The sequence below is a fragment of the Mandrillus leucophaeus genome, unplaced genomic scaffold, assembly GCF_000951045.1.
Source record: "Mandrillus leucophaeus isolate KB7577 unplaced genomic scaffold, Mleu.le_1.0 Scaffold966, whole genome shotgun sequence".
In the NCBI taxonomy this organism is placed as follows: Eukaryota; Metazoa; Chordata; class Mammalia; order Primates; family Cercopithecidae; genus Mandrillus; species Mandrillus leucophaeus.
Window position 1 is genome coordinate 208,664 of NW_012110541.1, and position 10,072 is coordinate 218,735.

Consider the following 10,072-nt stretch of genomic DNA (forward strand, 5'->3'; position numbering starts at 1 on the left):
AGGTCTGTTGAGTCAGGGCGGTTCGCGAGTGCTGTCAGAGCTGGGCGGGGAACCCTAGGCGGGGGAGCCGGGTCGTAGAGGCGGGGGCGAGTCGCGGTCGGTGGAGAGGGATGAGGATGTAGGAGGGGCGGACGTGGCGGAAGCCGCGGGGACTGCGGGGGCGGAGTACCTCTGGGGAGCCAGGGAGGCCTTTCCAGAGGCTCCTGGGGAAGAAGTGGCGAAGCGAGAGTACCCGGGGAACCCCCACTCCACCCCCAGCCGGAGACTGGGTTGTGCCTGCACAGACCAGAGCCCAGAGTGCGAGTTGCTATAGGCCACCAGCCAGGGTGGCCAACTCCTCCCGGTTTGCCCGGGATGTTCTGGTTTTGGGACCAAAGCATCCCAGGCCTCCAGCCCACTGCAGGGACCATATTATGCGCCCCCTGCCTATCTTCTCACGCAGCTTCCCTAGATTAGGTTTGGGAGGCAAGAGGAGGCCTCCTGACTTTTCACACTGCCTTCGTTAATATTAAGATGAAGGCACACTCCACAACTTACTTCTGGCCAGGCCCAGACATGTCCGTCCTTGTAAGATAAAAATTTCCATGGGAGCCTTCCTTCCTAATCAAGGTAGGTAGACTACAGGAAGGTACATCTTGTTTTATATTTTGTCCTGTAGAAGTCAGATTTCCGCCCAGTTGTGTGGGAGTGAGGATGACCCTATGCTCATATCAGAGCTTTGAGTACAGAGACATTTGATCTGGAATTTCAACCAGCCTCTTCAACCCCAGAATTCAGAGGTTCAATCAGAACAGACATTAGCTTAAGTTTTCCCATCAGCTGTCTATCATTAAACTGGCAAAATCTAGATAATTAGAAAATATGACAGAGATGATCCAGACAGAGATGTTCAATTTTTTCCTTGTCTAATTCAAAAAGCCTCGTGGCGGAACATCTGACCCATTCAAGAGGAAGGATGAAAGCTCTACATAGGAACACGATGTGAATGGAAGAAACCTGTCATTGTGAGTCTGGCTTTTGATTAGTCATCTGATGTCTTCCCTAATGTGATGTGACTTTGAGGCCGTAAACTTCAGTGGCTAAGCTGTAGTTTCTCAGCCTACAGTTAAATTGCAGAATTGATAGGGCTTACATTAGTTTTGTTTTTATTTGATGTTGAAGATCTTTGAGTCACATTAGAAACGATGAGTATTTTTCATGTGGCACTAATGAGTCAATTCATAATATTATTTTTTGAGACAAAGTCTCTGTTGCCCAGGCTGGAGTGCAGTGGCACGATCACGGCCCACTGCAGCCTCGACCTCCTGGGTGCAGGTGATCCTCCCACCTTAGCCTTCCAAGTAGTTGGGACTACAAGTGCACACCACCATGCCCGGCTAGTTTTTTTGTAGATGTGGGGTTTTGCCATGATGTCCAGGCTGATTTCAGACTCCTAGGCTCAAGCAGTCCTTCTGCCTTGGCCTCTCAGAGTGCTGGGATTATAAGCGTGAGCCACCATGCCAGGCAAATATTATTATTCCCCAAAAGAAGGAAATAGGGTGTGAGGTCCTGCTCCTATGGTCACCATGAGGTTTTTTTGTTTGTTTGTTTTGGGCTCTTGCCCAGGCTGGAGTGCAGTGGCACAATCATGGCTCACTGCCACCTCAGCCTCCCTGGTAGTTAGGACCACAGGTGTGCACCACTATGCCCAGGGAATTTTTAAACTTTTTGTAGAGATAGGGTCTTACTATGTTACCCGAGCTGTTCTCAAACTCCTGGCCTCAAGCAATCCTCCTATCCCAAAGTGCTGAAGTTACAGGCATGAGCCACCACACCTGGCCACCACTAGTTTTTGTAATGGGAGCAGGTTCCTTATGAGATAGAGGAATGGATTTCATGATTGTCTTTTTAATTTCTTAGCTCCCCAAGAAATTGATTGGACATGAGGAAACCACTCTTAAATGTGACCACTCTAAAGCATTATCAGTCAGTCATTTCACTCTAGGGAGAAATCAGAGCTGTATATGGAGGATAGGTAAAGTCCCCAATATGGATATGCATTTTTATATTTGACTACTTGTGTTTTTTTGTTAGATGCAAATAATACGACACTCTGAACAGACCCTAAAAACAGCTCTCATCTCAAAGAACCCAGTGCTTGTGTCACAGTATGAGAAATTAGATGCTGGGGAACAGCGTTTAATGAATGAAGCCTTCCAGCCAGCCAGTGATCTCTTTGGACCCATTACCTTGCATTCTCCATCAGATTGGATCACCTCCCACCCTGAGGCCCCCCAAGACTTTGAACAGTTCTTCAGTGATCCTTACAGAAAGACACCCTCTCCAGACAAACGCAGCATTTATATACAGTCCATTGGTAAATACTGGTAATGTGCTGGTTTTGGTTCGGTTTTGCGATGGCGCTGTTGTCAGGAATAGTCCGGGCTATTGGTCTGATTCAGATGGGCCGTTTTAGGATCATTTTTGATATTCATTGCAACGGTACAAGTTTTGTAGCCAAACTGACCTAGAACATTTTGTTTCTTTTTAATTCATAGCAACACCAATGAATGATAAAGGTGTATTGAAAATTTAGAGTTGGTTTTGTTTCTAATTTGAATCTTCTTACTCATAGACTGGGTAAACACTGAATAATCATCTTAAAGTCTGTTTTTAAATGTTCTTCCATATTATAGGCTCTCTAGGAAACACCAGACTTATCAGTGAAGAATATATTAAATGGCTCACGGGCTACTGTAAAGCATATTTCTATGGCTTGAGAGTAAAACTCCTAGAACCAGTTCCTGTTTCCGCAACAAGGTGTTCCTTTAGAGTCAATGAGAACACATAAAACCTACAAATTCATGCGGGTGAATTACACAACTTTGCAATTTAAACCGAGTAAAGGAAGCATATGTATATAATATACACTCATACATTTATGTATTTCTTTTTAAATAGGGGACATCCTGAAGTTCTTGAAAAAGTAGAAACCTGAAAATGCCTTCTGTGTTGTGGAAATAACAATGATTGATCTTTACCCAAGAGACTCGTGGAATTTTGTCTCTGGACAGGCCTCTGACAGATGGTATTCCTTTTTTTGGCATTGTTAGAAGCTTCTTCAACTTGAGAATATTTGAAGATGTTAAAAGAAGGGAAAAAATTCCAACCAAGAACCATATTGATATTTAAAACTGTATAGTATTTTCAGTTGAGACATTATGCCATAATGGGAAGCGTGCTGTTGGTAGATTCTGATAATCTAGGTTCGGGTTGGCCACTCACTACATATATGACCTTAAAGGTAACAATACTCACATCATGGAGTGATTTGGAGATAATTTACATAAAAGTGCCTATACATAAAAAGTGTGTATAAACCTGGACAACATAGACCACATGTCTACAAAAAAATTAAATTAGCTGGGCATGGTGGCACATACCTGTAGTCCTAGCTACTCAGGAGGCTGAGGTGAGAGGATTACTTGAGCCCAGGAGGTTGAAACTGCAGTGAGCTGTGATCACCCCACTGTATTCCAGCCTGGGCAATAAAGTGAGACCCTGTCTCAAAAAAAAATGCATATATAGGCCTGGCACATATATAGGCATTCGGCGTAACAGCTAGTAAATGTCAGTAATTTAGTAGCAAGGTGAATTAAAGCAATTACAGTTTGAACTATCATTAATGGATGTGAAAATCTTGCTAATTGTTTTTCAATTCTTTTCATAGTCATCTTGCACAGATAGAATAGCCATAGACTGAGTGTATGCTTCTTTCTCATCCTACGACATTGTTTTTTGTTTTTTAATTTAAAAAGTCAAAACTTCCGTCTTTGATTTGAGATACATAATAAACCTTGACTCGTTAGGAACTCTGCGTGGTAATATTGGGGATGGGAAAGGTTCTGGAAACAGGTCTTTTTTTTTTTTTTTTTTTGTCATCTCTCTACTTCTCTCCTCCCCTTCATTTTTGCTCTTACCTTCTTACCTCTCTAACTTCATCCCCAAGAATCCAAGACAGACTTGAAAGGGAAAAGGCCCCCCAAGGGGAGTGGTTCATTAGTGTTCTGGGGATGGGGAGTAAGTACAGGGACTGTCCTGAGAGTTTATGGTCTGTCTGGATGTTACATGAGCCTTAGGATTTGTGTGGGGTCATAAGCTTTTTGGGACAAATGTTTCTACTAGAGGTGGGGGCTATAGGGTTATAGAGCCTCTTCCCACCTATTTCTTTATTCTTTATTCTCCATTTATGTGAGATTCTTGTAGCCTGCCATGACCCTACCAACATGCACTCTTGGAGACGTGGGTCACTACTCTGTTACTGACTTTGGTGGTGTGAGGTAGCTTTTTATCATAAGTTTTCTCTTTTATTACTAACCTGATAGAGATGGAAATATTGAAAAATAATTTTATCTACCTTTTATTTTTCTTTTGAGACAGGGGCTCCCTCTGTCACCCAGGCTGGAGTGCAGTGGTGTGATCATGGCTCACTGCAACCTCAACCTCCTGGGCTGAAGGGATCCTCCTGCCTCAGACTCCCGAGTAGCTGGGACCACAGGACCACCACATCCAGCTATTGTATTTTATTTTTTTGTCAAGGTAGGTTCTCCCTGTGTTGCCCAAGCTCATCTCAAACTCCTGGGCTCAAGCAGTCCTCCTGTCTCAGCCTCCCAAAGTGCTTTGATTAAAGGTATGAGTCACCACACCCAGCTAAAAAAATAATTTTAAAACCATATCTTCATTTATCTAGATATTGCTAGCTAATTTATCTTACATATTTGAGGAGGTCAGGAAACATTTCTCCAAACTGTTTTACTTTAATTCTTTTTTTGTAAGTTTCTTAAATATTACATGACATGAAAGATTGACATAGGAAAGTAGCAGGATTAGACAGTGACAATATCTTAACACAGTGGTCTTGTTTTCTCCAAGTTTACAAAGTTTCATATTTTTAAATTGAGAAGCACTGACTATGAAAGAAAATAATCTTCTGTTTGTAGGATTATTGGAAGAAAGAAGTGTCCTTGCTGAAAGTATTACTGTAGTGAAATATGCTCACACTTGATTGGCCAGAGGGGCTTACTTGTGATACATGAATAGATTTAGTGTTTTCTTAACTTCCAGAATGCTGTTTACCCTAATTTTCGAATATCAGTCCACATTTTCTGGGTAAAGGGAGGTGAGGAAGTTGTTTTTGAATCAAATTAGATTGAACAAACCTACTATGGGTTTATTTTCTTTCAAAATTTATTACTTTAAAATAAAAACTGAACGAGAGACATAAATAAAAGTGATCATGTAAACAAGTCGAATTATGAAGCAGTACCCTGTAGAGTGAGTTATGTAGCAAACCATGTTCTCTGTGCTTGCAGAGATGGTTGATATAACTCTAAATGTAACACAGGAAGTCAGTTACAAGGGTATTTATTCTGGTCACCAGACACTAGAGACATAATAGAATTGGGCTGTTCTTTAAAAAGGAGGTGGGGGTGGGGCAGGGGAAGGGGTTATTCTGTCCAAAGCCGTGGTTTAAAGCATGGTCTTGAAGACATCAGGGCAGTTGTCTTCAGTCAGTGCTGCGTGAGGGAAGGCCAGCAACCCCTCCAGACACACATGTAACAGATCTGTTTAGTGTGTCCTTAAAGAGTGAAATGACTGCCTATTGTTCATGTGATTTTCTTTTTTCTTTTCTTTTTTTTTTTTGAGACAGAGTCTTGCTGTGTTGCCAGGCTAGAGTGCAATGGTGCGATCTCAGCTCACTGCAACTCCGCCTCCTGGGTTCAAGCCATTTTCCCGCCTCAGCCTCCTGAGTAGCTGGGATTATAGGCACCTACCATCATGCCCGGCTAATTTTTGTATTTTTGTAGAGACAGGGTTTCACCACCATGTTAGGCTGGTCTTGAACTCCTGACCTGAGGTGATCCACCTGCCTCAGCCTCCCGAAGTCCTGGGATTACAAGCGTCAGCCACCAAGCCTGACCCATGTGATTATTTTTTATGATTCCTTTTTGAGTACTTGATTTGGAGTACTTACTACTTTCAGAAAAAGACTTCTTTTGTGGGAAAAGACTCTCTGAAACTTCACTTTCTCAAGTATTTGACCTCAAGTCCATTAAGTTTTACAGGACAAGGCAAAGTGGATAGCCGCAAAAGATTTTGATAGGGAAATCTGGGACCAAAATCTTCCTTTTTGGTGGCAAACCATAAGTGTATCAGATGATGGGGACACAGTGACACAGAGGTGTACTCACTGGCCAGATGGGCCAGCAGGCTCTTCTTTCTTTGATCTTTTCTTTGGTCTTTCCTCAGGGACCTTACTCTCATTCTGTTGCTGCTTGTCCTCTTTTTGTAGGTGTGGGGATGTTCAGCTTTGCCAGGTATGGCAGTGATTTTTATAGCATGCGCCATGAAGGCAAAGTGAAGAAGCTGAAGAAAACATCTTCAAGTGACTATTCAATTTTCGACAACTGTTATATTCCAGAAATAACTAGTGTTTTACTATTTCGATCCTGTAAGGTAAGTTACTAAAAAAATCCGACAGGACGGTTTTTTAAAAGAGAATCTTAGTTGCATAAATTGTATATTGTCAGTCTTTAAGGTAATATTATAAATGACTTTGTATCGTTTGTATAATTTCGGTGCATAGTGCTTGACTGAAATGATCAATAAAACAAGGTAAATGGATATCTTCATATTGAAATTTACGGTATCAGTGCCAGTTTTTTGTACTAGTTACACGCAGCCTTGGCTGTACCCATGTGTTCTCTATTAGTGTAATTCCTGAATTCTGGTGTGAATGGGTAACCTACTTGTTCAAGCTACTGTGGTCATTGGGCAAAGCTGCCTTCCCCAGGCCTTTGGAGGACCTCTGCTCTGGCTTCTCTGGGAGCATGGGCCTTCCTGCCCTGGGCTCCAGGCTATCCTCGACTATAGTTATCCTGGCAGTTCCTAATCTCCCCAACTATTTGTTGGAGTTTGAGAGCTACGCCTCTTAGAACTACATTCTCTAAGTGTGTTCCATGGGTCCCCTGTGTCATTGCCACCTGATGTTCTCATTAGCATGCACATCAAGCCCCCTTTCTCCCAGACCTACTGAAATCAGCATCTCTAGGGGAAGGGCCCCAGAATCTGAATTACAACGAGTACCCTAGTCTAGATTAAGGGTTCTCAACCAGGGGTGATTTTGCCATCCAGGGAATATTAGCAATGTCTGGAGACATTTTTGATTTTCACGATCAGGGAGGGAGTTCTGTTGGCATCTAGTGGGTAGAGCCAGGGATGCTGCAAAGTATCGTGCAGGGCACAGGACAGCCTCCCACAACCTGGTATTGTTGGTCCAACATGTCAGCGGTGTTGAGGTTGAGGAAGTCTATAGCAGAAAGGCAGTAAGACATTTGGGGAGATGAGGAATTATTAAGTCTTTGAAGGTCTGGACGGGGTGAAGTTTCGGTGATAATACTAAGGGAGTTGATTCCTATCTTTCTTGGAGAAGCAAGAAAAAGAAGAGACATGTAGCTTAATGTGATGGTGGTCTTATAAAGCCTCAACATGATTGTCTTGCAGACTTTAACCCATGAGATCGGACACATATTTGGACTGCGACACTGCCAGTGGCTGGCATGCCTAATGCAAGGCTCCAACCACTTGGAAGAAGCTGACCGGCGCCCTCTAAACCTTTGTCCTACCTGTTTGCACAAGTTGCAGTGTGCTATTGGCTTCAGGATTGTCGAAAGTTATTAAGTAAGTTGAGGGGTGGACAGTGTAAAGAGGGGTAAGTGGTTATCTGAGTAGCAAACTGACATTTCTATTATATCCTTCTCTAGAGTTATAATTTATCAGAGGAAATTAGTGTAAAGATAAGCAGGAAGCTGTGGTTTAAAAACATGCGAAGAAATGCCCTTCTTAAAAACTTTAGCTTGCCTTTGAGTGATTTATGCTTACAGTTCTATGAGAAATAGTGGAAGAAGTTTCCCTGTTTCTATTTCATTTAGGGCAAGAGAGTTTGACTTTGCAAAACAGAATAAATATTGATATGTCTGGCAAAGTTCATTTTTTAAACCCTATAAGTGTGTGGACAGGATTTATCTTTCCAAATATAGGACAGAGGTATGATGTTCATTAGGAGGAAAAAATGATTTTCTTTAAAAAGGAGGAAGGAAAGTACCTAATCTCAGTATGTGTATATGTGTCCCCACACATGCCCACAAACATCAATATACATTCATGTGGCTACTCATGGGTGTGACTGTGCATTCAAGTGACTACGCAGAAATGTCTACACATGTGTTTTCACCAACATATGTCTACCCATGCCTGTTAGTGTACACTTATGTATATACGTACATATCAAATGAATATAATGCCTTGTGGAATATTCAGCAAATTGAGAAAAAATAATATCCTATCATGCTAGAAAAAAAGTGTAAGAATGAGTGTGTTTCTTTTTCATCATTTTTCAGTGCATATTTTTGGTATGTGTATATTTGGTATGCGCCATTTCACTCAGTATATCATAAGCATTATTTCATATTCACACCATCATTATCAAATGCAGCATCTTGGTGGGGTAAGATGTTACTCTATGATCTAGAGGCCAATGCTCTTCTCTTGCCTGATAGTATTTTGCTGTGGTTTGTTGAAATGCGCATCTTTCCTGTTTTTCCAGGCACTGGTGAGGTGGATTGATGACGAATCTTCTGGCACACCTGGTGCAACTCCAGAACACAGTCGTGAGGGTAATGGGAATTTACTGAAACCCGTGGAAGCCTTTAAGGAATGGAAAGAGTGGATAATAAAATGCCTGGCTATTCTCCAAAAATAAGGACCTTCAATTAAGAGTGATTGAAATAAATGACTACTTGCATGTTATGCTTTCATTTGGGTGGAATACTTCATCAGAATAAACTACTGATCTTGTGCTGTGTCAGAGTAACAGACTAGAACCTTCTTTCAGGTACCTGAATTGAAATGAAACTCATTTTGAATAATAAAAACTCTAGAAACTCTTTATCTTCTCATCTTGCTGGCCTGGTCTGTGGCAGCAGGCACTTTATTTCCATTCCCCAAATATGCTTATGTCTCCCAACAAAGCTGGGACTGGCAGTAACAAGCAAGTAAATAACTTGAAAAAGAACGGTAGATATCCCAAGGAACCAAACAATATAATTTCCAGGGGGTGATTTTGTTTTTAGAAGAGCTGCTCCCCTCTGTTAGGCCCAGCCAAGTCACATTTTTGGACGTCCGTGGGCTCTGATCTTCACCACAACCCTCCTCTTCCGTGAGCCTTCCTTACTCTCTGGAGTGCATTACCTCGTTTTTTTCTCTTGCTGGGTGTCACCTTATTCCTATATCAGTTTTTAGTAGCTTAAAATATGACCTCTCAGGAATATTTGCAAGTGAAAATAACAATGGTCCTTACACTACCACAACAATTTGGTGGTGGGAGTTCTGTTGCAGGTCTCAGCTATAACATAGTCATTTATGAGGGATCTTACAAATAGGGGTAATGGTATTTGTGAGTGTTGCACTTTTTCTATAGATTTAGAGCAGGTTTCAGGTTTATTTCAGTAATAATGTCCTTCTCACCGTCTTACATTGTGAAGTGTTTACTTGAGTCAGGGAGAGAGTTTCATGGGGTTATCTGTTGGGGTGCCATGAATGCTGATGAGGACCTGCAGAGTGTGAACATCAGCCCCATTGCTACGGGGGTGGAGGTGGAAAACCTCAGACTTGACAAACCACTTCTGCTGCATAGATGTATTTTGGAAATCTAGAAATTACAGTGAATATTTTATGGAATGCCAGTGAGCAGATAGCATTTCCCACTTTCCTATCTTACCTTGAGGGTAAGACTTAAAGGTAATTTTTTTTTTTTTTGTAATTTGAAACCTAAATTCTTTCATTGTTTGATGTAAGCAATATGATGTAAGGCACATTTTATACCCCGAGTCAGTGGTTTCCCTTAGATTCATTCTCCTACTTGATTGAACCCATTTAAGTCGTTTTAGAAAATGGTGGTTTGCTATTAAAATTAATTGGAGAGAATACTTGGTCATTCTATTAGCAAAAAGAGACTGATGGAGCATGGTGTTTT

At 41.7% G+C, this 10,072-nt stretch overlaps 1 pseudogene across 1 annotated transcript; it reads left to right on the forward strand.

Annotated features, from left to right (window-relative positions):
• Positions 1–6: 6 nt before the first annotated feature.
• On the forward strand, positions 7–8,988 carry LOC105532532 (annotated as a pseudogene). The gene is made up of 7 exons (XR_001004998.1): positions 7–609; positions 2,074–2,356; positions 2,676–2,849; positions 2,941–3,067; positions 6,332–6,495; positions 7,543–7,719; positions 8,645–8,988. The product of XR_001004998.1 is annotated as an archaemetzincin-2-like (transcript).
• The last annotated feature ends 1,084 nt before the right edge of the window (positions 8,989–10,072 follow it).